Genomic DNA, 27,961 nt, shown 5'->3' with positions numbered 1-27,961 from the left:
CCTGTGTGTGCACATGAGATCATTACTTCTGAGGTGGCAGCTTTGATGCATTCCTCGCATCTTTGACCTGTGGGGTAGTAGGAGCTGAAAAGATACAGTTTATCGATGATTCAGTGCCAGTTATTCAGGTCTCACAAATAGTATCCCAAAGGCCTCGCCTATGTTTCGGGTTCAAATCCCACTATGCAGCTTGTGGAATTTAACTGGAATCATAATTCTGGAATTCAGAACTATTTTCAGGGATAGTTACCATAACAATTAGCAATTATTGTAAAAACCCAACTAGTTCATGTCCTTTAGGGAAGGAAATCTGCTGTCCTTACCTGGTCAGGCCTACATGTGACTCCAGATCCACAGAAATGTGGGTGACTCTGAACTACCCTTTGAAATGACCAAACAAGCCACTCCATTTCAGAGCAATTAGAGTCATTGCCAAAGATGCTCAGATCCTATGAGAGGATAAATACAGCTGGGTCTATAGAGTTTGGAGAAGTGTCAACACAGGGGTCAATTTACCCCTGGTTGTGTATGAGAGTCAGTGAATATGATTGTGATTGAAAACAGAAAATACTGGACAATCTCAGCAGGTCTGACAGCTTTGACAGAGTCATCCAGACTGGAACAGCGAGCTCCCTTCTCTCTCCACACATTCTGTCACTACTGCTGAGATTGTCCAGTGTTTTCTGGTTTTGTTTCCGGTTCCGGCATCCGTAGTAATTTGCTTGTATCTTCATGTTTGTGAGTGTGTCTGTATGTGAGTGTGTCTGTATGTGAGTGTGTATGTATGTGAGTGTGTCTGTGAGTGTGTCTGTATGTGAGTGTGTCTGTGAGTGTGTCTGTATGTGAGTGTGTCTGTATGTGAGTGTGTCTGTATGTGAGTGTGTCTGTATGTGAGTGTGTATGTATGTGAGTGTGTCTGTATGTGAGTGTGTCTGTATGTGAGTGTGTCTGTGAGTGTGTCTGTATGTGAGTGTGTCTGTATGTGAGTGTGTATGTATGTGAGTGTGTCTGTATGTGAGTGTGTCTGTGAGTGTGTCTGTATGTGAGTGTGTCTGTATGTGAGTGTGTCTGTATGTGAGTGTGTCTGTTTGTGAGTGTGTCTGTATGTGAGTGTGTCTGTATGTGAGTGTGTCTGTATGTGAGTGTGTCTGTGAGTGTGTCTGTATGTGAATGTGTCTGTATGTGAGTGTGTCTGTATGTGAGTGTGTCTGGATGTGAGTGTGTCTGTATGTCAGTGTGTCTGTATGTGAGTGTGTCTGTATGTGAGTGTGTCTGTATGTGAGTGTGTCTGTATGTGAGTGTGTCTGTCTGTGAGTGTGTCTGTATGTGAGTGTGTCTGTATGTGAGTGTGTCTGTATGTGAGTGTGTCTGTTTGTGAGTGTGTATGTATGTGAGTGTGTCTGTATGTGAGTGTGTCTGTGAGTGTGTCTGTATGTGAGTGTGTCTGTATGTGAGTGTGTCTGTGAGTGTGTATGTATGTGAGTGTGTCTGTATGTGAGTGTGTCTGTATGTGAGTGCGTCTGTATGTGAGTGTGTCTGTATGTGAGTGTGTCTGTATGTGAGTGCGTCTGTTTGTGAGTGTGTCTGTATGCGAGTGTGTCTGTCTGTGAGTGTGTCTGTATGTGAGTGTGTCTGTATGTGAGTGTGTCTGTATGTGAGTGTGTCTGTGAGTGTGTCTGTATGTGAGTGTGTCTGTATGTGAGTGTGTCTGTATGTGAGTGTGTCTGTTTGTGAGTGTGTCTGTTTGTGAGTGTGTCTGTGAGTGTGTCTGTATGTGAGTGTGTCTGTATGTGAGTGTGTCTGTATGTGAGTGTGTCTGTGAGTGTGTCTGTATGTGGGTGTGTCTGTATGTGGGTGTGTCTGTATGTGAGTGTGTCTGTTTGTGAGTGTGTCTGTATGTGAGTGTGTCTGTATGTGAGTGTGTCTGTATGTGAGTGTGTCTGTGAGTGTGTCTGTATGTGAGTGTGTCTGTATGTGAGTGTGTCTGTATGTGAGTGTGTCTGTATGTGAGTGTGTCTGTTTGTGAGTGTGTCTGTGAGTGTGTCTGTGAGTGTGTCTGTATGTGAGTGTGTCTGTATGTGAGTGTGTGTGTGAGTGTGTCTGTGAGTGTGTCTGTGTGTGAGTGTGTCTGTTTGTGAGTGTGTCTGTGAGTGTGTCTGTGAGTGTGTCTGTATGTGAGTGTGTCTGTATGTGGGTGTGTCTGTATGTGAGTGTGTCTGTGAGTGTGTCTGTATGTGAGTGTGTCTGTATGTGGGTGTGTCTGTATGTGAGTGTGTCTGTTTGTGAGTGTGTTTGTGAGTGTGTCTGTGAGTGTGTCTGTATCTGAGTGTGTCTGTATGTGAGGTGTTCTGTATGTGAGTGTGTCTGTATGTGAGTGGTCGTGTTGTGAGTGTGTTGTATGTGAGTGTTCTGTATGTGAGTGTGTCTGTATGTGAGTGTGTCTGTGAGTGTGTCTGTATGTGAGTGTGTCTGTATGTGAGTGTGTCTGTGAGCGTGTCTGTGAGTGTGTCAGTGAGTGTGTCTGTATGTGAGTGTGTCTGTATGTGAGTGTGTATGTGAGTGTGTCTGTGAGTGTGTCTGTGAGTGTGTCAGTGAGTGTGTCTGTCTGTGAGTGTGTTTGTGAGTGTGTCTGTGAGTGTGTCTGTATGTGAGTGTGTCTGTTTGTGAGTGTGTCTGTATGTGAGTGTGTCTGTGAGTGTGTCTGTATGTGAGTGTGTCTGTATGTGAGTGTGTCTGTATGTGAGTGTGTCTGTGAGTGTGTGTATGTGAGTGTGTCTGTATGTGAGTGTGTCTGTGAGTGTGTCTGTATGTGAGTGTGTATGTGAGTGTGTCTGTGAGTGTGTCTGTATGTGAGTGTGTCTGTGAGTGTGTCTGTATGTGAGTGTGTCTGTGAGTGTGTCTGTATGTGAGTGTGTCTGTATGTGAGTGTCTGTATGTGAGTGGGTCTGTATGTGAGTGTGTTGTATGTGAGTGTGTCTGTATGTGAGTGTGTCCGTGAGTGTGTCTGTATGTGAGTGTGTCTGTATGTGAGTGTGTCTGTATGTGAGTGTGTCTGTATGTGAGTGTGTCTGTATGTGAGTGTGTCTGTTTGTGAGTGTGTCTGTATGTGAGTGTGTCTGTATGTGAGTGTGTCTGTGAGTGTGTCTGTATGTGAGTGTGTCTGTATGTGAGTGTGTCTGTATGTGAGTGTGTCTGTATGTGAGTGTGTCTGTGAGTGTGTCTGTATGTGAGTGTGTCTGTATGTGAGTGTGTCTGTATGTGAGTGTGTCTGTATGTGAGTGTGTCTGTATGTGAGTGTGTCTGTATGTGAGTGTGTGGTTCTGTCTGTATATTAGGAGGTTATGTGTGAAAATGTTCCAACCTGAAACACTGCTTTATCTGATGTATCTTTGTTTGGATATTACTGAGAAACATTGGATTGGATTTGTTTATTGTCACGTGTACCGACGTCAGCTCAACAGATCATTCTGTGGAAACAGTAAATACTCAAACCTCTCTTTCATTAAACAACAATAAACTTGTTTATTAAATTTGAAGATGATGAAAAACTGCAAAGAACATCCTTTACTCCGGCACATTAGTCCCAGACAGACTGCAAACTCAAAACCATCTGCTTCATTCATAATCCTAAACTCGACTGAGACCCCTCCAGGGAGGGAGAGAGGGTGACAGACCCGGCTGGGACACTGACTGGGGGGGGTGGTCACAGGCCCTGCTGGGACACTGACTGGGTGGGGGGGGGGGGGGGGTGACAGACCCTGCTGGGACACTGACTGGGGGGGGGGGTGACAGACCCTGCTGGGACACTGACTGGGGGGGGGGGGGTGACAGACCCTGCTGGGACACTCACTGGGGGGGGGGTGACAGACCCTGCTGTGACACTGACTGGGGGGGGGGGGGGTGACAGACCCTGCTGGGACACTGACTGGGGGGGTGACAGACCCTGCTGTGACACTGACTGGGGGGGGGGGGGGTGACAGACCCTGCTGGGACACTGACTGGGGGGGTGACAGACCCTGCTGGGACACAGACTGGGGGGGGCAGACCCTGCTGGGACACTGACTGGGGGGGGCAGACCCTGCTGGGACACTGACTGGGGGGGGCAGACCCTGCTGGGACACTGACTGGGGGGGGCAGACCCTGCTGGGACACTGACTGGGGGGGGGGGGGGGGGAGGGGGGGGTGACAGACCCTGCTGGGACACAGACTGGGGGGGGGTGACAGACCCTGCTGGGACACTGACGGGGGGGGGGGGGGGGGTGACAGACCCTGCTGGGACACTGACTGGGGGGGGGCAGACCCTGCTGGGACACTGACTGGGGGGGGGGCAGACCCTGCTGACACTGACTGGGGGGGGGGTGACAGGCCCTGCTGGGACACTGATTGGGGGGGGGGGGGGTGTGACAGACCGTGCTGGGACACTGACTGGGGGGGGGAGGTGTGACAGACCCAGCTGGGACACTGACTGGGGGGGGGGGGAGGTGTGACAGACCCAGCTGTGACACTGACTGGGGGGGGGGGGGGTGACAGACCCTGCTGGGACACTGACTGGGGGGGAGGGGGGGGGGGTGGTGACAGATCCTGCTGGGGCACTGCCTGGGGGGGGGGGGTGGTCAGACCCTGCTGGGACACAGACTGGGGGGGGGGGGGGGAGGTGACAGACCCTGCTGGGGCACTGACTGGGGGGTTAGAGGGGGGGGGGGCAGACAGCCCCTGCTGGGACTGACTGGGGGGGGAGAGGAGGGTAACAGATCCTGCTGGGACACTCTGGGCGGGTGGGGGCGGGGGCGGGGCGAGAGGGGGGGTTACAGCTCCTGCTGGGACAAACTGGGGGGGGGGGAGGGGGGCAGACAGCTCCTGCTGGGACAGACTGGGGGGGAGAGGGGGTCAGACAGCTCCTGCTGGGACACTGACTGGGGGAGGGGGGGGCAGACAGCCCCTGCTGGGACAGACTGGGGGGGGAGAGAGGGGTGACAGCTCCTGCTGGGACAGACTGGGGGGGAGAGAGGGGTGACAGCTCCTGCTGGGACAGCCTGGGGGGAGAGGGGGGGCAGACAGCTCCTGCTGGGACAGACTGGGGGGGAGAGAGGGGTGACAGCTCCTGCTGGGACAGACTGTGGGGGGGGGGGGGGGGGAGGGGAGGGGGAGCAGACAGCTCCTACTGAGACAGATGGGGGGGAGAGGGGGGGGCAGACAGCTCCTGCTGGGACAGACTGGGGGGGAGAGGGGGGCAGACAGCTCCTGTTGGGACAGACTGGGGGGGAGAGGGGGGCAGACAGCTCCTGCTGGGACAGTCTGGGGGCGTGAGGGGGGGCAGACAGCTCCTGCTGGGACAGACTGGGGGGGAGAGGGGGGCAGACAGCTCCTGCTGGGACAGACTGGGGGTGAGAGGGGGCAGACAGCTCCTGCTGGGACAGACTGGGGGGCGAGGGGGCAGACAGCTCCTGCTGGGACAGACTGGGGGGGAGAGGGGGGGCAGACAGCTCCTGCTGGGACAGACTGGGGGGGGGGGGGAGAGAGGGGGGCAGACATCTCCTGCTGGGACAGACTGGGGGGGGGGGGGGGGGGGGGGCAGACAGCTCCTGCTGAGACAGACTGGGGGTGGAGAGGGTGGGGGGGGGGCAGGCAGCTCCTGCTGGGACACTGACTGGGGGAGGGGGGGGGGCAGACAGCCCCTGCTGGGACTTACTGGGGGGGGGGGGAGAGGGTGGTGACAGCTCCTGCTGGGACACTGACTGGGCGGGTGGGGGGGGGGAGCGAGGGGGGGGGCAGACAGCCCCTGCTGGGACAGACTGGGTGGGAGAGGGGGGGGCAGACAGCTCCTGCTGGGACAGACTGGGGGGGGGGGTGAGGGGGGCAGACAGCTCCTGCTGGGACAGACTGGGGGGGGGGAGGGGGGGCAGACAGCTCCTGCTGGGACAGACTGGGGTGGAGAGGGGGGGGCAGACAGCTCCTGCTGGGACAGACTGGGGTGAGAAGGGGGGGGGGGCAGACAGCTCCTGCTGGGACAGACTGGGGGGGTGAGGGGGGGCAGATAGCTCCTGCTGGGACAGACTGGGGAGGAGAGGGGGGGCAGACAGCTCCTGCTGGGACACTGACTGGGGGGGTGGGAGGGGGGCAGACAGCTCCTGCTGGGACCGACTGGGGGGGGAGAGGGGGGGGGCAGACAGCTCCTGCTGGGACAGACTGTGGGGGAGAGTGGGGGCAGACAGCTCCTGCTGGGACAGACTGGGGGGGGGAGAGGGCGGGCAGACAGCTCCTGCTGGGACACTGACTGGGGGGGAGGGGGGGCAGACAGCTCCTGCTGGGACATACTGGGGGGGGGGGGGGGGCAGACAGCTCCTGCTGGGACACTGACTGGGGGGGAGGGGGGGCAGACAGCTCCTGTTGGGACATACTTGGGGGGAGAGGGGGGCAGACAGCTCCTGCTGGGACAGACTGGGGGTTGGGAGGGAGGGGGCAGACAGCTCCTGCTGGGACACTGACTGGGGGTTGGGAGGCAGGGGGCAGACAGCTCCTGCTGGGACAGACTGGGGGTTGGGAGGGGGGGGGCAGACAGCTCCTGCTGGGACAGACTGGGGGTTGGGAGGGGGGGGGCAGCCAGCCCCTGCTGGGACAGATGGGGGGCAGACAGCTCCTGCTGGGAGAGACTGGGGGTTGGGAGGGAGGGGGCAGACAGCTCCTGCTGGGACAGACTGGGGGGCAGACAGCTCCTGCTGGGAGAGACTGGGGGGGGGGGGGAGAGGGGGAGGGGGTGCAGACAGCTCCTGCTGGGAGAGACTGGGGGTTGGGAGGGAGGGGGCAGACAGCTCCTGCTGGGACAGACTGGGGGGCAGACAGCTCCTGCTGGGACAGACTGGGGGGCAGACAGCTCCTGCTGGGAGAGACTGGGGGGGGGGGGGGGAAGAGGGGGGGGGGTGCAGACAGCTCCTGCTGGGACACCTCAACAATAGGGTTTCACAGCATTGAAGGATTCTTACAAAATCAAACCATTACCCATTGGTTGTGAAATACGTCGACTGTGCCCGTGGACATGGCCTGCTCTATCGAAAGGACAGCTGGCCACGAACATGGCTGTGCTAATTGGGCAGGCAGACTGGTCAGATGATCCGTTCGACTGCCCACTGCCTGGACCTGTTGATGATGAGTTTGGCCAGGCTCAGAAGTAGAATTTGTGTCTCTTTATACGTCCAAGCATTTATCTAATGAATGGCCTTCACCCTTTTACCACACAATGGCCAGGCAATGATTATCTCCAACAAGAGAGAATCTAACCATGGCATTGCCATCACTGATTCCCCCGATCAACATGCTAATTCACCCATTGGCCACAAACTGAACTGGGCTAGCCACATTAATACTGTGGCTACCAGGGCAGGTCAAAGGCCAGCAATCCTGCGGCGAGTAACCCACCTCCTGAACTCCCCCAAATCCTGTCCACCATCTACACGGGACAAGTCAGGAGGGTAACGGAAAACTGTCCACTTGCCTGGATGAGAGCAGCTCCAACAACACTCAAGATGTTCGGCACCATCTTTGTCACACCTTCCACAAATATTGACTCCTCCCACCACCAAACAGTGGGAACCATGTGTACCGTCTACTCAACTCACCAATGGGAACCATGTGTACCGTCTACTAAACTCACCAATGGGAACCATGTGTACCGTCTACTAAACTCACCAATGGGAACCATGTGTACCATCTACTCAACTCACCAATGGGAACCATGTGTACCATCTACTCAACTCACCAATGGGAACCATGTGTACCGTCTACTCAACTCACCAATGGGAACCATGTGTACCATCTACTCAACTCACCAATGGGAACCATGTGTACCGTCTACTCAACTCACCAATGGGAACCATGTGTACCGTCTACTAAACTCACCAATGGGAACCATGTGTACCATCTACTAAACTCACCAATGGGAACCATGTGTACCGTCTACTAAACTCACCAATGGGAACCATGTGTACCGTCTACTCAACTCACCAATGGGAACCATGTGTACCATCTACTCAACTCACCAATGGGAACCATGTGTACCGTCTACTCAACTCACCAATGGGAACCATGTGTACCGTCTACTAAACTCACCAATGGGAACCATGTGTACCGTCTACTCAACTCACCAATGGGAACCATGTGTACCGTCTACTCAACTCACCAATGGGAACCATGTGTACCGTCTACTAAACTCACCAATGGGAACCATGTGTACCGTCTACTCAACTCACCAATGGGAACCATGTGTACCATCTACTCAACTCACCAATGGGAACCATGTGTACCATCTACTCAACTCACCAATGGGAACCATGTGTACCATCTACTCAACTCACCAATGGGAACCATGTGTACCATCTACTCAACTCACCAAGGCTCCTTAGACAGCACCTTCCAAACCCATGACCACTACCATCTAGAAGGACAAGAGCAGCAGATACCTGGGAACCCCACCGACTGGAGGTTCCCGTCCAAGTCACTCCCCACCCTGACTGGGAATATATCGGCCGTTCCTTCACTGTCGCTGGGGCAACATCCTGGAACACCCTCCCTAGCAGCACAGTAGGTGTACCTACACCTCAGGAACTGCATCGGTTCAAGAAGGCAACTCACACCTCTCCTTCTGAAGGGCAACTAGGGATAGAACATAGAACACTACAGCGCAGTACGGGCCCTTCGGCCCTCGATGTTGCGCCGACCTGTGAAACCATCTGAAGCCTATCTGACCTACACTATTCCATTTTCATCCATATGTCTATCCAGTGACCACTTAAATGCCCTTAAATTTGGCGAGTCTACTACTGTTGCAGGCAGGGCGTTCCACACCCCTACTACTCTCTGAGTAAAGAAACTGCCTCTGACATCTGTCCTATATCTATCACCTCTCAATTTAAAGCTATGTCCCCTCGTGTTGGCCATCACCATCTGAGGAAAAAGACTCTCACTGTCCACCCTATCTAACCCTCTGACTATCTTATATGTCTCTATTAAGTCACCTCTCAGCCTTCTCCTCTCTAACGAAAACAACCTCAAGTCCCTGAGCCTTTCCTCATAAGACCTTCCCTCCATACCAGGCAACATCCTAGTAAATCTCCTCTGAACCCTTTCCAAAGCTTCCACATCCTTCCTATAATGTGGTGACCAGAACTGCACGCAGTACTCCAGGTGCGGCCGCACCAGAGTTATGTACAGCTGCAGCATGACCTTGTGGCTCCGAAACTCAATCCCCCTACTGATAAAGGCTAGCACACCATATGCCTTCTTAACAGCCCTATTAACCTGGGTGGCAACTTTCAGGGATTTATGTACCTGGATGCCGAGATCACTCTGTTCATCTACACTACCAAGAATCTTGCCATTAGCCCAGTACTCTGCATTCCTGTTACTCCTTCCAAAGTGAACCACCTCACACTTTTCCGCATTAAACTCCATCTGCCACCTCTCAGCCCAGCTCTGCAGCTTATCTATGTCCCTTTGTATCCTATAACATCCTTCAGCACTATCCACAACTCCACCGACCTTTGTGTCAACTGCAAATTTAATAACCCATCCTTCTACACCCTCTTCCAGGTCATTTATAAAAATGACAAACAGCAGTGGCCCCAAAACAGATCCTTGCGGTACACCACTAGTAACTGAACTCCAGGATGAACATTTGCCATCAACCACCACCCTCTGTCTTCTTTCAGCTAGCCAATTACTGATCCAAACCGCTAAATCACCTTCAATCCCATACTTCCTTATTTTCTGCAATAGCCTACCGTGTGGAACCTTATCAAACGCCTTACTGAAATCCATATACACCACATCAACCGCTTTACCCTCATCCACCTGTTTGGTCACCTTCTCAAAAAACTCAATAAGGTTTGTGAGGCATGACCTACCCTTCACAAAACCGTGTTGACTATTGCTAATCAACTTGTTCTTTTCAAGATGATTATAAACCCTATCTCTTATAACCATTTCCAACATTTTACCCACAACCGAAGTAAGGCTCACAGGTCTATAATTACCAGGGTTGTCTCTACTCCCCTTCTGGAACAAGGGGACAACATTTGCTATCCTCCAGTCTTCCGGCACTATTCCTGTCAACAAAGACGACATAAAGATCAAGGACAAAGGCTCTGCAATCTCCTCCCTGGCTTCCCAGAGAATCCTAGGATAAATCCCATCTGGCCCAGGGGACTTATCTATTTTTACACTTTCCAAAATTGCTAACACCTCCTCCTTGTGAACCTCAATCCCATCTAGCCTGCTCGACTGAACCTGAGTATTCTCCTCGACAACATTGTCTTTCTCCAGTGTAAACACTGATGAAAAATATCCATTTAATGCTTCCCCTATCTCCTCTGATTCCACACACAACTTTCCACTACTATCCTTGATTGGCCCTAATCTTACTCTAGTCATTCTTTTGTTTCTGATATACCTATAGAAAGCCTTAGGGTTTTCCTTGATCCTATCCGCCAACGACTTTTCGTGTCCTCTCCTCGCTCTTCTTAACTCTCCCTTTAGGTCCTTCCTGGCTAACTTGTAACTCTCAAGTGCCCTAACTGAGCCTTCATGTCTCATCCTAACATAAGCCTTCTTCTTCCTCTTGACAAGTGCTTCAACTTCCTTAGTAAACCACGGTTCTCTTGCTCGACAACTTCCTCCCTGCCTGACAGGTGCATACTTATCAAGGACACGCAGTAGCTGTTCCTTGAAAAAGCTCCACATTTCGATTGTACCCATCCCCTGCAGTTTCCTTCCCCATCCTATACATCCTAAATCTTGCCGAATAGCATCATAATTGCCTTTCCCCCAGCTATAATTCTTGCCTTGCGGTATATACCTATCCCTGCCCATTGCTAAAGTAAACATAACCGAATTGTGATCACTATCACCGAAGTGCTCACCTACATCTAAATCTAACACCTGGCCGGGTTCATTACCCAGTACCAAATCCAATGTGGCCTCGCCCCTTGTTGGCCTGTCTACATACTGTGTCAGAAAGCCCTCCTGCACACACTGGATGGGCAATAAATGCTGGCCGAGCCAGTGAAGTCCACATGCTGTAAAAAAGACAACCTTAATTTATACAATTAACACTTAACAATCAGTCAGAGAGGCGTGCCAGGAATGAATAAAACAGTGCAGTTTCCAAAGGTGATGCTTCTGATGCTAATGGTGGAATTGAATTCAGGCCTGATTGTGTAACTGGTGAGGAAGGCAGCAGCACAAACAGCTGCTACTTCCTCTGGCTCACAAAGAAATGTAAAAAACATGAAAATGCTTAATTTATGCGGCTCTGCATATTGTTATACTCTCGTTCACTTTGGTCTTGCCACTTGAGAATTGATATATTATTCAGACCCTCACAGTGCTTGCAATAGGCTGCTGAAGCCAAGGTTTCTGTAACCGTGTCTATAATATTGAGAGAGTCGACACTGAGAGATTGCTTCCGTTGGTTGGGGTACAGTCTCTGGATAAGGGACCACTCAATCCGAACAGAGTTCAGGAGAAATGACTTCACTCAGTTATCAATCTTTGGAATTCTCTGGCCCAGAGAATTGTGGCTGCTCCATGGTTAGATACATTCCCAAAATGGACATATTTTGGTCTCTCAGGGGATTGAGGAATAAGATACAGAGCCCATCAAACCTTTTCTGCCATTGAATATCATCAGTTTGAGCTGTATTTTGCCTCCTGCTCACCATGAGGACTTGCTGCTTGTCTTGTTTTTGCTGAGACTGGAATGTGCTGGCATGCTGATTGGCCGGAGCACCAGCACACAGTTCAATTTCTGACTTAGTACATTTATCTAAATCTTACCTAATTTAATGATGGAGCCAAAAGTGCTGTCGTTTCCAAATTTCACTGCAGGGAAAAGTAAAAGAATTGAATAGCAGAACCAATATGTTACATTGCATGAAAATATAAACTCAATGTCGTACAGAACTTGAGAGTTACTGAAAAAAGACATATGCTACTGAAACTTTTCATGTTGAACTCATCAGGGCAGATGAGAGAATCCCAAATTTCAAGTGAAGACCAATTTATATTGCAGGGAGAAAGGGGTTCTGACTGGTTGGCCAGTTCATAGAATTTACAGTGCAGAAGGAGGCCATTCGGCCCATCGAGTCTGCACCGGCTCTTGGAAAGAGCACCCTACCCAAGGTTAACACCTCCACCCTATCCCCATAACCCAGTAACCCCACCCAACATTAAGGGCAATTTTGGACATCTAAGGGCAATTTAGCACGGCCAATCCACCTAACCTGCACATCTTTGGACTGTGGGAGGAAACCGGAGCACCCGGAGGAAACCCACGCACACAGGGGGAGGACGTGCAGACTCCACACAGACAGTGACCCAGCGGGGAATCGAACCTGGGACCCTGGAGCTGTGAAGCGTTTGTGCTATCCACAATGCTACCGTGCTGCCCTAATTTAATTGTCTCTGATTAATTAAAATGTTGCAGCAGGGAACTATTGCAGATTTCCTGATGGCGTTGGGGTGCCCACAATGGGAAACCCCGGTGGCTGGCTGCTGGGACGGAGAATCCCTCTACCAGCGTGTGTGTGCTGCTCCAGCAAACAGGTGCAGGGGGATTGCAGGGTCCCGTCCCAGAACTATGAAATTATGTAGCTTCAAGAAACGGTAAGTAAGCCACATTGCGAGCCTGACTGATAAAAAATTGGCTTGTTGTTAGTCCAATTCTTCTTTTTTCATTTTTTAAAATTTAGAATACCTAATTCATTTTTTCCAATTACGGGGCAATTTAGTGTGACCAATCCACCCTGCACATCTTTGGGTTGTGGGGGTCAAACTCACACAAACACGGGGAGAATGTACAAACTCCACACGGACAGTAACCCAGAGCCGGGACCGAACCTGGGACCTCGGTGCCATGAGGCAACAGTGCTAACCCACTGCTGCCCCCTTTGGTTCACTTCTTGACACCCTCATGACTGTGTGTCTGTCCCAATGGCAGATCCTAGAGCACTAACCATACTCAACCAGCCTGTGCTTGTCAAACTCAGAATATAAAGTCGAACATTAGATATTATTCTATGACTGAATAGTCATTTACCACTGGAAGACCAAAAGCAATAGGTGCATGGGAATCCCGCAAACCAAACAAGGTCTGAACTTGGAACTATAACATTGTTCCTCCCATCACTGTTATTGGGTTAAATCCTGAAACTTTCTCCCTAACTGCACTGTGGGTGTACCTACACAACATGACCTATAACAGTTCAAGAAGGGTGCTCTCCACCACCTTCTCAAGAGCAATTAGGGATGGGCAATAAATGCTGGCAATAGAAGGGTGTTTTTCTGATTGGAGGGCTGTGACTAAGCGGTGTTCCGCAGGGATCAGTGCTGGGACCTTTGCTGTTCAGAGTATATATAAATGATTTGGAGGAAAATGTAACTGGTCTGATTAGTAAGTTTGCGGATGACACAAAGGTTGGTGGAATTGCGGATAGCGATGAGGACTGTCAGAGGATACAGCAGGATTTGGGTCGTTTGTAGACCTGGGCAGAGAGATGGCAGATGGAGTTTAATCCGGACAAATGTGAGGTAATGCATTTTGGAAGGTCTAATGCAGGTAGGGAATATACAGTGAATGGTAGAACCCTCAAGAGTATTGACAGTCAGAGAGATCTAGGTGCACAGGCCCACTGGTCACTGAAAGGGGCAACACAGGTGGAGAAGGTAGTCAAGAAGGCATACGGCATGCTTGCCTTCATTGGCCGGGGCATTGAGTATGAAAATTGGCAAGTCATGTTGCAGCTGTATAGAACCTTAGTTAGGCCACACTTGGAGTATAGTGTTCAATTCTGGTCGCCACACTACCAGAAGGATGTGGAGGCTTTAGAGAGGGTACAGAAGAGATTTACCAGGATGTTGCCTGGTATGGAGGGCGTTAGCTACGAGGAGAGGTTGAATAAACTCGGTTTGTTCTCACTGGAACGACGGAGGTTGAGGGGTGACATGATAGAGGTCTACAAAACTATGAGGGGCATAGACAGAGTGGATAGTCAGAGGCTTTTCCCCAGGGTAGAGGGGTCAATTACTAGGGAGCATAGGTTTAAGGTGCGAGGGGCAAGGTTTAGAGGAGATGTACGAGGCAAGTTTCTTTACACAGAGGGTAGTGGGTGCCTGGAACTCGCTGCCGGAGGAGGTGGTGGAAGCAGGGACGATAGTGACGTTTAAGGGGCATCTTGACAAATACATGAATAGGATGGGAATAGAGGGATACGGACCCTGAAAGTGTCGAAGATTTAGACAGGCAGCATGGTCGGCACAGGCTTGGAGGGCCGAAGGGTCTGTTCCTGTGCTGTACTTTCCTTTTTTCTTTGTTCAGCGTTCCAGAAGGATCTGACCCCCCCCCCCCCCCCCCAGTCAGTGTCCCAGCAGGAGATGTCACCCCCCCTCCCCCCAGTCAGTGTCCCAGCAGGAGCTGTCACCCCCCCCCCCCCCCAGTCAGTGTCCCAGCAGGAGCTGTCACCCCCCCCCTCCCAGTCAGTCCCAGCAGGGTCTGTCACACCCTCCCCACCCCACCCCCCCAGTCAGTCCCAGCAGGGTCTGTCACCCCCCCTCCTCCCAGTCAGTGTCCCAGCAGGGTCTGACCCCCCCCCCCCAGTCAGTGTCCCAGCAGGAGCTGTCACCCCCCCCCCCCCCCAGTCAGTCCCAGCAGGGTCTGTCACCCCCCCTCCCCCCAGTCAGTCCCAGCAGGGTCTGTCACACCCCCCCCTCCTCCCAGTCAGTGTCCCAGCAGGGTCTGACACCCCCCCCCCCCAGTCAGTGTCCCAGCAGGGTCTGACCCCCCCCCCCCAGTCAGTGTCCAGCAGGGTCTGACCCCCGCCCCCCCAGTCAGTGTCCCAGCAGGAGCTGTCACCCCCCCCCCTCCCAGTCAGTCCCAGCAGGGTCTGTCACCCCCCCTCCTCCCAGTCAGTGTCCCAGCAGGGTCTGACCCCCCCCCCCCAGTCAGTGTCCCAGCAGGAGCTGTCACCCCCCCCCCCCTCCCAGTCAGTCCCAGCAGGGTCTGTCACCCCCCCTCCCCCCAGTCAGTGTCCCAGCAGGGTCTGTCATCCACCCTCTCCGGGAATTGAACCCGCGCTGCTGGCCTGCCTTGGTCTGCTTTCAAAGCCAGCGATTTAGCCCAGTGTGCTGAACCAGCCCCTTAGTGGAGAATGGGTCATTAAATATATTGAAGACAGAGTTGAATAGATTTTTGATTTCAAGGGTTATGGAAGGAAGACAGGTTGGTGTTGAGGCCACAATTATATCAAATGTTGATGTCGGATGGCGGGGCGGAAGGAGTTACTCTTACTCCGAATTCTTGCGTCTGAATTTGATTTTGATTTAATTTGATTTATTATTGTCACATGTATTAGTATACAGTGAAAAGTAGTGTTTCTTGCATGCTGTACAAACAATGCGTACCATATGTCATGTGAGAGTACCTTTAAGAAAAGGATGTTTAAGCAATGTACCTTTAAGAAATGAGGCAGCTCATATTACTGAAGTGATGTCAGAGGGTGGGGGGTGGGTGGGGGAGCTGAGCTCACTTCTGCTTTTTGGGAGTTTTTTTAGTTTCAGTTTGAGAGAGAGCAGCTGAAAAGTGCCTGGCTGGTTTGCTGTGAGCTGTTTGAGAGGAGAAAGCCAGTTTTGAGAAAAAGAGCTTGGGTGTGTCTGTGTTTGCAGTGAGCTGGATCTGCTGTGATCTCTGCCAGGAAAGACTGTCTCTGAATCATTTGGGTGATTTAAACTCATAACAGTAATGTCTTTAAACGGATGTGTTTCTGTTTAAAGGTGTTAAGTCTTTTGGAGGTTTGAAGGAACATTTTGAGGGATTATTTAGTGTTGTATTATTTTCGGGGTTATCTTTGAAGTAAGGGGTGTTAAGGGATCCAATGTTTATTTAAAAACGTTAAGTTGAATTCATGGAATAAACACTGTTTTGTGTTTAAAATCCCACGTGTCCATAATTGTAATACTACACCTGGAGACCAAGCCGTGTGCATCAAAAGCCAACAATCCATTAAAGGGAGAGGTTGGTTGAACTCCTTGATACACTTTGGGGTTCTGAAAACGCCGTTCCCATAACACATACAAAGGGAAGGGAGGAGAGGCTACGGAATATAATGTTACAGTTATAGCAAGGTGCAGAGAAAAGATCAACTTAATACGAGGCAGGTCCATTCAAAAGTCTGATGGCAGTAGGGAAGAAGCTGTTCTTGAATCGGTTGGTACGTGACCTCAAACATTGGTATCTTTTTCCTGACAGAACAAGGTGGAAGAGAATATGTGGGGTCCTTAATGATGCTGGCTGCCTTTCCGAGACAGCGGGAATTGTAGACAGAGTCAATGGATGGGAGGCTGGTTTGCGTGATGGACTGGGCTACATTCACGACCTTTTGTAGTTTCCTGCGGTCTTGGGCAGAGCAGGCTCCATTCCAGCTGTGATACAACCAGAAAGAATGCTTTCTATGGTGCAGCTGTAAAAGTTGGTGAGAGTCGTAGCAGACATGCCAAATTTCCTTAGTATTCTGAGAAAGTAGAGTAGTTGGTGGGCTTTCTTAACTATAGTGTCGGTACGGGGGGACCAGGACAGATTGTTGGCGATCTGGACACCTAAAAACCTGAAGCTCTCCACCCTTTCTACTTCGTTCCCATTGATGTAGACAGGGGCATGTTCTCCACTACGCTTCATGAACTCAATGACAATCTACTTCATTTTGTTGACATTGAGGGAGAGATTATGGCAGAGAGAGGGCAGCACGGTAGCATTATGGTTAGCACAATTGCTTCACAGCTCCAGGGTCCCAGGTTCGATTCCCGGCTTGGGTCACAGTCTGTGCGGAGTCTGCACATTCTCCCCGTGTGTGCGTGAGTTTCCTCCGGGTGCTCCGGTTTCCTCCCACAGTCCAAAGATGTACAGGTTAGGTGGATTGGCCATGCTAAATTGCCCTTAGTGTCCAAAATTTCCCTTAGTGTTGGGTTGGTACTGGGCTATGGGGATAGGGTGGGGGTCTTGGCTTGGGTAGGGTGCTCTTTCCAAGAGCCGGTGCAGACTCGATGGGCCGAATGGCCTCCTTCTGCACTGCAAATTCTATGAAATTATTGTCGTTGCACTAGTTCACCAGATTCTCTATCTCATTCCTATACTCTGTCTCATCATTGTTCGAGATCCGGCCTACTCAGGTGGTGTCATCAGCAAATTTGAAAATCGAGTTGGAGGGGAATTTGGCAACACAGTCATTTTTTCAAAAAACAAATTTAGAGTACCCAATTCGTTTTTCCAATTAAGGGGCAATTTAGTGTGTCTTCACATTCACATCGCCTGCACATCTTTGGGTTGTGGGGGCGAAACCCACGCAAACACGGGGAGAATGTGCAAACTCCAGACTGACAGTGACCCACCAGAGCCAGGATCGAACCTGGGACGTCGGCGCTGTCAGGCAGCAGTGCTAACCACTGTGCCACCGTGCTGCCCTTGGTCACAGTCATAGGTGTATAAGGAGTATAGTAGGGGGCTGAGGACACACCTTGTGGGGCACCGGTGTTGAGGATAATCATGGAGGAGGTATTGTTGCCTATCCTTACTGATTGTGGTCTGTGGGTTAGGACATTCTGGATCCAGTCACAGAGCGAGGAGCCGAGGCCCAGGCCACAGAGTTTGGAGATAAGTGTTGTAGGAATAATGGTGTTGAAGGCTGAGCTGTAGTCAATAAATAGGAGTCTGACATAGGTGTCTTTGTTATCTAGGTTTTACAGGGTTGAGTGCAGGGCCATGGAGATGGTGTCTGCTGTGGACCTGTTGCAGCGGTAGGCAAACTGTAGTGGATCGAGGCAATCCGGGAGGCTGGAGTTGATTCGTGCCATGAGTAACCTTTCTAAGCACTTCATGATGATGGATGTCAGAGCTGGTGGACGATAGGCATTAAGGCAGCTGCTTGGCTTTTTGGTACAGGGATGATGGTCGTCTTCTTGAAGCAGATAGGGACCTCCGATTCAGCTCCAGCCCGGGCCAGCGCGCCGATTCTTGGGCCCTGATCGGCCCAGCGGCCGTGGACAAAAAGCCGAGTCCTACCTGGCGCCGTTCTAACATCCTCTGAGTCAGCGGAACCTCGGCCTTGAAGGGGCCGGGGGCGGCCTGTGGGAGGGGAGGGGGGGTCCGACCCTGAGGGGGTCCTCCATAGTGGCCTGGCCGGCGATCGGGGCCCACCGATCGGCGGCTGGCCTGTCTATCGGGGGTGTCTCCTTTCCTCCACGCCAGCTCCTGTAGCCCTGCGCCACTTGGCGTCAGGGCCTGTGGGGGGAAGAAGGCCACTGTGCATGTGCTAGTTGGCGCCGGGCAAATTTACAGTGCAGAAGGAGGCCATTCAGCCCATCGAGTCTGCACCGGCTCCTGGAAAGAGCACCCGACCCAAGGTCAACACCTCTATCTTATCCCCATAACCCAGTAACCCCACCCAACACTAAGGGCAATTTTGTACACTAAGGGCAATTTTGTACACTAAGGACAATTTACCATGGCCAATCCACCTAACCTGCACATCTTTGGACTGTGGGAGGAAACCGGAGCACCCGGAGGAAACCCACGCACACACGGGGAGGATGTGCAGACTCCACACAGACAGTGACCTGTAGCCATGCTGGCCACACAAAATGGACACTGAGCCAAACTAAAATGGAAGGCTGCTGGGAAACAGACAGTTCAGCCAGAACAGCAGTCTGCAAAGAGCAGTTTGCATTCTGCAGCAGCAGAAACCAGTTTGGGCTCAGGTGAAAAGACTTTAGCTATGCGCAAATGGCAAAACGCTTTGCATGCTAATGAGGCCATCAGACTTGAACACCCACACAATAGATACATTTGGTTCTGAATGGACACATTCCAATCAAGACCCAGACATCGAGGCACCAGAAACCTCCGAACAAAAGGACATAAGAAACGCCCCCTCCATCACGGAGACCCCCTCGCATTGGGGAATTAATCCAGTATCGATAAGAAATTGATCCAATAGGTAGAGCCCGCCCGAGAAGAGGGAAGGACAACGGAACCCCTATAAAAGATAGGGACCTCGTGTTGTCCGGTCTGTTAAACCCGTGCTCCGGCTCTGACTGACACCTGGCATCCTGACTCCAGCCGTTGAGCACCAGCCGCCGAAACCGTAAGTTCAACGCTCGCTACGCGATCCAAGCCCACTAGACTCCCAAGTACCAGAACGCTTGCTGAAGGCTGCAGACAAAACCAGGACGAAGGCCTCGTTCTCTGACCTTGCCTGTTCCTGTTAGATAAGTATTCTGTTTGCTTAAGTTTAGTTATAGCTTAGTCTCTTAGTGTGTGCATGAGCATTTATTATTAACTGTATAATAAATATTGATCGTTTGAACTTGACTAATCGGTGTATCGTCTTTATTACTTTGAATTTGACCTTGGAATACTTGTGACGTTGCCTATACGGCAACTGGCGACTCCAGAGCTAAATAATTACATAGAACAGAGCCTAGCAGTGTTAAGCACACGTCGAACTCGGAGGCGTGTTAATACACTCCAATAAACGCGTTTTACGCCCATAGTAAAACGTGCAACAGACCCAAGCCGGGAATCGAACCTGGGACCCTGGAGCTGTGAAACAATTGTGCTATCCACAATGCTACCGTGCTGCCATTAGTAGTGATGAGGATAGTGAGAAAGAGCGTTATAGTCGAAGGATTGGTGGGGATCTATTTAAATATGTCCAAGCGTTGCCAAGGTTTGATGAAATGAAATGGCCACAGAGACATGTGGGTGTTACTAATTCAAACAAAGCTGGTAGGTAGGGCGAGTGAAGTGTTTGCATCACTACCGGAGGAGGTATCTTGGACGTATGAGGAGGTGAAAAAATCCATCTTAAGTGCATATGAACTAGTGCCTGAAGCCTCCGGACAAAGGTTTAGAAATTTAAGGAAAGAACCTGGTCAAACATACATGGAGTTTGAAAGTATAAAACAGAGTAATTTTGAAAGGTGGATAAGGGCTTTGAAAATAGACCTAACGTATGAAGCTCTCAGACTTTTGGGGGAGTTTAAAAATTCAATTTGTGATGTAGTGAGAACTCATGTGGAAGAGCAGAGAGTTATAACTGCGAGATTAGCAGCAGAAATGATTATGAATTAGTTTATAAATCAAAGCTTGGTTTCCAACATCAGTTTCAGTCTGTGAGGGATAGAAACTGGGGACATGAGAAATACTCAAGTGGTAGAGGTAAAGGTGATCTGATGGGAGATAATAAGGAGAGTGTACCTCAGATTAAAAAAGAAATCCAGGAGGGTGGAAAAGAAATGAAAAGTTTCAAATGTTTTCACTGTAATAAACTAGGCCATGTAAAGTCACAGTGTTGGGGGTTGAAGAAAAGCACTGGGAAGGCTGATGTGGTAAAACAGGATAAGACTGTGGGGTTTGTTAAAGTGGTAAAGGAAAGCCCAAGGGAAGCGAAGGAGGTGCAAAAGATTGTACAGCTTGATCAAAAGGGATTGATAAGAAAATGCCAGATGTCTTTAAAGAATTTACTTGTGTAGGGTAAAGTTTACTCATGTGTATCAGGAGGAGCAGGTAAAGAAGTCACAATTTAAAGAGATAAGGGAGCTAGTCAATCTTTAATGGTAAGAGATGAGGAGTTATGTAGTTTGGTAAGAATGTTGCCAGAAAAGTTGGTAATATGTGGAATTCAGGGTGAGAGGAGTAGTGTTCCATTAGATAAGGTAAGATTGGAAAGTCCAGTGAAGAGTGGTGAAGTGATAGTATGAGTAATAGAGAAACTATCTTGTGCAGGAACACAGTTTATCTTGGGGAATGATATAGCTGGATCACAGGTGGGAGTGATGCCTACTGTGGTTGATAAGCCAGTGGAAAATCAGATTGAAGGACAAATATCCTGGGATTTTTCCGGATTGTGTAGTAACAAGGTTACAAAGTCACAGGTTAAGACAAGAGGAGAAATCAAAGAATGAAGATAAAGTTGAAGCTCAAGTATCAGAAACAATTTTTGATCAGATGGTTGGAAAAGAAAAACAGGTGGAGGATGAGGCGGATATTTTTAGCTCAGGAAAATTGGCGGAGTTACAACAGAAAGATGTACAAATAAAACGGGTGTATCAGAAAGCATACACTGAGTGTATACCAGAGTGTTATTAACGTAAAAGTGATGTCTTGATGAGAAAATGGAGACCAGACAGTGACCCAGCGTGGAATCGAACCTGGGACCCTGGCCCTGTGAAGCCACAGTGATATCCACCTGTGCTACCGTGCTGCCCATGTTTTTACGCAGGCTCCATACAGAGTGACCCAGCGGGGAATCAAACCTGGGACCCTGGCCCTGTGAAGCCACAGTGATATCCACCTGTGCTACCGTGCTGCCCATGTTTTTACGCAGGCTCCATACAGAGTGACCCAGCGGGGAATCAAACCTGGGACCCTGGCCCTGTGAAGCCACAGTGATATCCACCTGTGCTACCGTGCTGCCCATGTTTTTACGCAGGCTCCATACAGAGTGACCCAGCGGGGAATCGAACCTGGGATCCTGGCGCTGTGAAGCCACAGTGATATCCACTTGTGCTACCGTGCTGCCCATGTTTTTATGCAGACTCCACACAGACAGTGACCCAGCGTGGAATCGAACCTGGGACCCTGGCCCTGTGAAGCCACAGTGATATCCACCTGTGCTACCGTGCTGCCCATGTTTTTACGCAGGCTCCGTACAGAGTGACCCAGCGGGGAATCGAACCTGGGATCCTGGCGCTGTGAAGCCACAGTGATATCCACTTGTGCTACCGTGCTGCCCATGTTTTTATGCAGACTCCACACAGACAGTGATCCAGCGGGGAATCGAACCTGGGATCCTGGCGCTGTGAAGCCACAGTGATATCCACTTGTGCTACTGTGCTGCCCATGTTTTTATGCAGACTCCACACAGACAGTGATCCAGCGGGGAATCGAACCTGGGACCCTGGCCCTGTGAAGCCACAGTGATATCCACTTGTGCTACTGTGCTGCCCTTTTGGAAGATTTTGGAAAACATTCTGAGGAACAGGATACATGGACATTTGGAGGAAAATGGACTAGTTAGTGACAGGCAGCATGGTTTTGTACGGGGAAGGTTATGTCTCACCAGCTTGATTGAGATTTTTGAAGAGGTGACAAAGAGAATTGATGAGGGAAGCGCGGTGGATGTACTTTATGCAGACTTAGTAAGGAGTTTGAGTGGTGGGTGCCTGGAACGCGCTGCCAGAGGATGTGGTGGAAGCAGCACATTAGCCACATTGAAGAGGCATCAGGATGGGTCCATGAATAGGGAGGAAATAGAGGGACAGGGACTGAGTCAGGGCAGAAGGTGTTTTTTTGATTAGGGCACCAAGATCGGCACAGGCTTGGAGGGCCGAAGGGCCTGTTCCTGTGCTGTACTATTCTATGTTCTTTGCTCTTTAATTGTTGTAAAAACCCATCTAATTCACTAGTCTGCTTTCGGGAAGGAATTCTGCAGTATTACCTGATCTGGTCTACACATGATTCTGGATATATGGTTGAGTCTTAATTGCTCTCTGAAAGGCTGAACAAAGCTCTCATTTCAAGGGAAATATATATTTTTGAAATTTACGGGATGTGGGTGTCGCTGGGTAGATCAGCATTTATTGCCCAGCCCTAGTTGCCCTTCAGAAGGTGGTGGTAGCCGCCTTCTTGAACCGCTGCAGTCGTTGAGTTGTAGGTACACCCACTGTGCTGTTAGAGACGGAGTTCCAGGATGTTGCCCTGGCAACAGTGAAGGAACGGGGATATATTTCCAAGTCAGGATAGTGAGTGACTTGGAGGGGAACCTCCAGGTGGTGGGTTCCCAGATATCTGCTGCCCTTGTCTACAGACTTTGCCCTTGATTCTTCACAGAATGAAGGAATGAGACAACCTGCCTGTCTGCAGCTTCACTTGTTGCTGATTTATGAGGTGCTGAGAACCAACACGATGCAAAGCAAAGGAGAAATTCACCATCAGCAAAAGAAAAAGGCAGTTGGATAGGAGAATTTGTACCTTGTAATGATCCAGGCACTGCTGTTCTGTGGCTGGGTAACAGACTGCCTTTAAAAACAATACGAGTTCCAAACAGTCCTCCTGGAAAATCAATGGAAAACATTTTGAGAATATCAAACCAGGCTGCATGAAGAATTTACCTGCTGTCCACATGCCTGTCACAACCAGAGTTTCTGCGAATTTCAGGCAATCGTACGACCACAAATTCTCACTGATACAAAGAAATAAACAAAAAAAAGGACGATGAACTTCAGACTGTCCTTGCAAACCCGCTCGGGCGCTGCTATCTGCAAAGACAAGGTCAGCAAATATTTGGGAAGCCCACCATCGAGAGGGCCACCCAAAGTTACTCACTACCCTGACTTGGCAATGGGTCTGCAGTGTGATTGCTGCTTTGCCTGAGTGATAGTGCTTCTTGGGGTTGGGTGTACACTGGCAGTTATGTGAACTGGGAGGCGGACAAACAGGCAGCTGAGTCTCCAAAGGGGAGAAGTGACTGGGGCAGAATCTATCTGGTCAGTAATGGTAACTGGTAAGTAGTTTTTCTTTTCTTTGCATTTATCTTTTTTTTGGGGGACATTGTAGTTGTATACGCTAACCTCCGGGTTAAGACATGACAGGAGATCCCAGACCCTGTAATGATCCTCTTTTGCGATGTGGTAGTTCAGAGACAACTCCACTGACCCAGGCTCCGTCACGTGCAAGAAGTGTGTCCAGCTGCAGCTCCTGTTAGACCGCTTGACGGCTCAGGAGCTGCCATGTGGACTCACTTTGGAGCATCCACGATGCTGAGGGAGTCGAGGATAGCACGTTTAGCGAGTTGGTCACACCACAGATAAAGAGCACTGTGGGAGATAGGAAATGGATGACTAACAGGCAGAGAAAAAGTAGGAAGGCAGTGCAGGGGTCCTCTGCGGTCATGTCCCTAGTTCTCCTTGTGTGTGCGTGGGTTTCCTCCGGATGCTCCGGTTTCCTCCCATAGCCCCAACGATGTGCAGGTTGGGTGGATTGGCCATGCTAAATTGCCCTTAGTGTCAAAAGAGGGCAGGTGAAGTTACTGGGTTACGGGGATAGGATGGAGGCGTGGGCTTAAGTAGGGTGCTGCAATATCTGGTCTGAGAGAAACATGAGAGGATACAGAGAAAGATCCCACAAAAGGTTAATAGCAGCTGCAAAGGACAGGATTATAAAATGCAGATTCTTTCTCTCAAGCAGGCTTAGCAAACACACAGGATTCTTGTATTAAGCTAAAAACAATGGTTCACACCTTCATTGAAAGTAACTATGTTAGGAAGCATCTGGAAAAGGAAAGGATTAGGTTCAGTTGAATTTGGTGTCAATTCTAAGTGTGAAATTCTACTAACGACAAGTAAAATTTTTTTTTAAATATAATTTTTATTGGAATTTTTTACAGAAAATATAAAACATAACGACAAACAATGAAATGCAACAAAATATCCCATAATAACTGTGACACCCCCAGACCGTATCGGCGCATGTATCACATCCCCCCACCCTCCCAACCCTAATGAACAACAAAAGAACTTAAAAAATATTAAAATTAGATAAACAAACATAGTCATTGTCGGCCCCCCCCCCTTTTCCTCCCTCCCCGGGTTGCTGCTGCTACTGTCCCCGTACCCTATCGTTGAGCCAGAAAGTCGAGAAAAGGCTGCCACCGCCTAAAGAACCCTTGTACCGACCCTCTCAGGGCGAATTTGACCTTCTCTAGCTTAATGAAACCCGCCATGTCATTGATCCAGGTCTCCACGCTTGGGGGCCTCGCATCCTTCCATTGTAGCAAGATCCTTCGCCGGGCTACTAGGGACGCAAAGGCCAGCACACCGGCCTCTTTCGCCTCCTGCACTCCCGGCTCCACCCCAACTCCAAAAATCGTGAGTCCCCATCCTGGCTTGACCCTGGATCCCACCACCCTCGACACCGTCCTCGCCACCCCCTTCCAGAACTCCTCCAGTGCCGGGCATGCCCAGAACATATGGGCATGGTTCGCTGGACTCCCCGAGCACCTGACACACCTGTCCACACCCCCAAAGAACCTACTCATCCTCGTCCCAGTCATGTGGGCCCGGTGCAGCACCTTGAATTGGATGAGGCTAAGCCGCGCACACGAGGAGGAAGAATTAACCCTCTCCAGGGCATCAGCCCATGTCCCGTCTTCGATCTGTTCCCCCAGTTCCCCCTCCCACTTCGTTTTCAGCTCCTCTACTGACGCCTCCTCCGCCTCCTGCATAACCTTGTAGATATCAGATATCTTCCCCTCTCCGACCCAGACCCCCGAAAGCACCCTGTCGCTCACCCCCCTCGCGGGAAGCGAAGGGAATCCCTCCACCTGCCGCCTAGCAAATGCCTTTACCTGCAGATACCTGAACATGTTCCCCGGGGGAGCCCAAATTTCTCCTCCAACTCCCCCAGGCTCGCAAACCTCCCATCAATAAACAGGTCCCTCAGCTGTCTGATGCCCGCTCTGTGCCAACCCTGAAATCCCCCATCAATGTTCCCCGGGACGAACCTATGGTTCCCCCTTAACGGAGCCTCCATCGAGCCCCCCACTTCTCCCCTATGTCGCCTCCACTGCCCCCAAATCTTGAGGGTAGCCGCCACCACCGGACTCGTGGTATACCTCGTAGGAGGGAACGGCCACGGCGCCGTTACCAGGACCCCCAGGCTTGTATCTCCACAGGACGCCTAACGACAAGTAAATTAAAGAAAATTGGAGACAACCTGTCTACGAGAAACATAATTTAAAGTCAAAATCAAAGGCAAAGTTATGAGCTGGGGACAATTCGAAAATTAAACTATTGAAATGACAGGAATTAAAAGTAACAACTATTGAAACCAAAGAATTTTGAATATCACAAAGGAACTTTGAACATCACAAAGGACAATGTAATCAGATCTGAGAGGTGAGGCCATGCCCAAAATTAATACTTAGTTGTATTAGAATGTTTACATCAAAGATACTTTTTAAAATCAAAGTGAAATAAGTTAATTTACAATAAGGTCATAAAAACTGAATAACTGTTAGAAAGAGAATATAAACCCAGGGAGCAGAAGCAGGAGCAGATCAGAACTCGGAGAACTCAGAGAGAGGAGAGAGGAGAGAAGCATATTCAGCTTAGACAGCTCGGTCATGGGAAAAATGAGACAAGCAGCCGAGCTTAAATAGCTATACATCTAAGGAAAACTAGAATTTATACAGGAGTCAGAGTCAGCTGAGAGATAGCTAGCAGAGCCAGCTCTTATAGCTCAGTACATGGGATTGACAAGACACAGCAACAGAGCTAACCAGCGAATACATCTAAAGAAGACCAGACTTTAAAGAAGATTGATTGTCAAGGTGGGCCTGAAGGTCCCTACAACCAACCAGCAGGATCCAGAAGCAAGATCTTTTTACCTTTCTGTAAAGAAAGTGTTTGCAGCTTTTAAAAGAAAAAATATAATAATAAAATAACTTAATTTAACCTGAAATAGTGGTTATTCCTAAAGTCTACTTTACTTACTCAGCAATGCAGGACCCAGGACATCGATGCTACTAAGTGGTAAGTAGATAAAATCTTCAGTGAAGGTATGGGTTATACTGGGGGATAACTTGAAAATATAGTTTGACCTAAATAGCACCCACTGAAGCCTGCATCGGAGTCAGGGAGTGAGAATCCCTGTTCACCAATTTTCTCGACCCTTTTTGGTATAGGGGGAATTCTAAGGATAATGGTGAGTTTTCAAAAAAAGTGCTCTTTCTATAAGATGATGCAGACTCGATGGGCCGAATGGCCTCCTTCAGCACTGTAAATTCTATAATTCCATAAAAACAGATATACTGTTTTAGATGCTGTTGGGAGAGATGGCTCACCAGGGGAAGTCTGCAATAGCCAGGTTCATGGCACTGTGGCTGGCTCTGCTGTGCAGCAGGGCAGGAAAAAGAGTGAGAGGGGATTCGATTGTAAGTGGAGGAGATAGCCGTTTCTGCGGACGCAAACAAGACTCTAGGAAGGTATGTTGCCTCCCGGGTGCAAGGGGCCTGGATGTCTCAGGGTGGCTGCAGGATATTCTAAAGGGGGAGGGTGAATGGCCAGCTGTCGTGGTGCACAGAGGCACCAACGGTATTGGTAAAATACAGGATGAGGTCCTACATGCTAAATTTAGAGAGTTAGGAGCTAAACTAAAAAGTAGGACTTCAAAGATAGTAATCTCGGCATTGCTACCAGTGCCACGAGCTAGTCAGATTAGGATGACAGGGTAGACAGGACAAATGCGTGGCTTGAGAGATGATGCAAGAGAGAGGGATTCAGATTTTTGGGACATTGGAACTGGTTCTGGGAGAGGTGGGACCATTACAAATCGGACTGTCTGCACCTGGGCAGGACTGGAACCAATGTCATAGGGGGGGGGTGTTTGCGAGCGCTGTTGGGGAGGGTTTAAACTAATGTGCCAGGGGGGTGGGAACCAATGCAAGGAGTCAGGGAAAGAGGGATCAAGGACAAAATAAAAGGTAGAAAGGGAATAAGAAAAGTGATAGGGGGAGAAACCAAGGGTAAAATTCAAACAGGGCAAAAAAGAAAAATATTGGGAGCAAGACAAACAATGTGAAAAAGACAAACTTAAAGGCTGTGTGCATTAATGCACGGAGCATTTGCAGTAAAGTGGATGAACTAAGCGTGCAGATAGATATTAATGGGTATGATATAATTGGGATACGGAGACATGGCTGCAGGGTGAACAGGGATGGGAACTGAATGTCCCAGGGTTCTCAGTATTTAGGAAGGACAGGCATAAAAGAAAATGTGGTGGTGTGGCACTGCTGGTTAAAGAGGAAATTAACACAATAGTGAGAAAGGATATTAGCTCTGACAATGTGGAGTCTGTATGGGTAAG

The 27,961-nt window shown here is 50.0% G+C and overlaps 1 long non-coding RNA gene across 1 annotated transcript; it reads right to left on the bottom strand.

Annotated features, from left to right (window-relative positions):
* On the bottom strand, positions 1-23,151 carry LOC119963682. The gene is made up of 3 exons (XR_005460125.1): positions 23,069-23,151; positions 11,827-11,871; positions 1-84 (listed from the first exon to the last, which is right to left on the bottom strand). It is a non-coding gene; the product is annotated as an uncharacterized LOC119963682 (long non-coding RNA).
* Positions 23,152-27,961: the final 4,810 nt, after the last annotated feature.

Source organism: Scyliorhinus canicula, chromosome 3, assembly GCF_902713615.1.
Source record: "Scyliorhinus canicula chromosome 3, sScyCan1.1, whole genome shotgun sequence".
Classification (NCBI taxonomy): Eukaryota; Metazoa; Chordata; class Chondrichthyes; order Carcharhiniformes; family Scyliorhinidae; genus Scyliorhinus; species Scyliorhinus canicula.
This window is presented reverse-complemented; position numbering and strand designations above follow the sequence as displayed.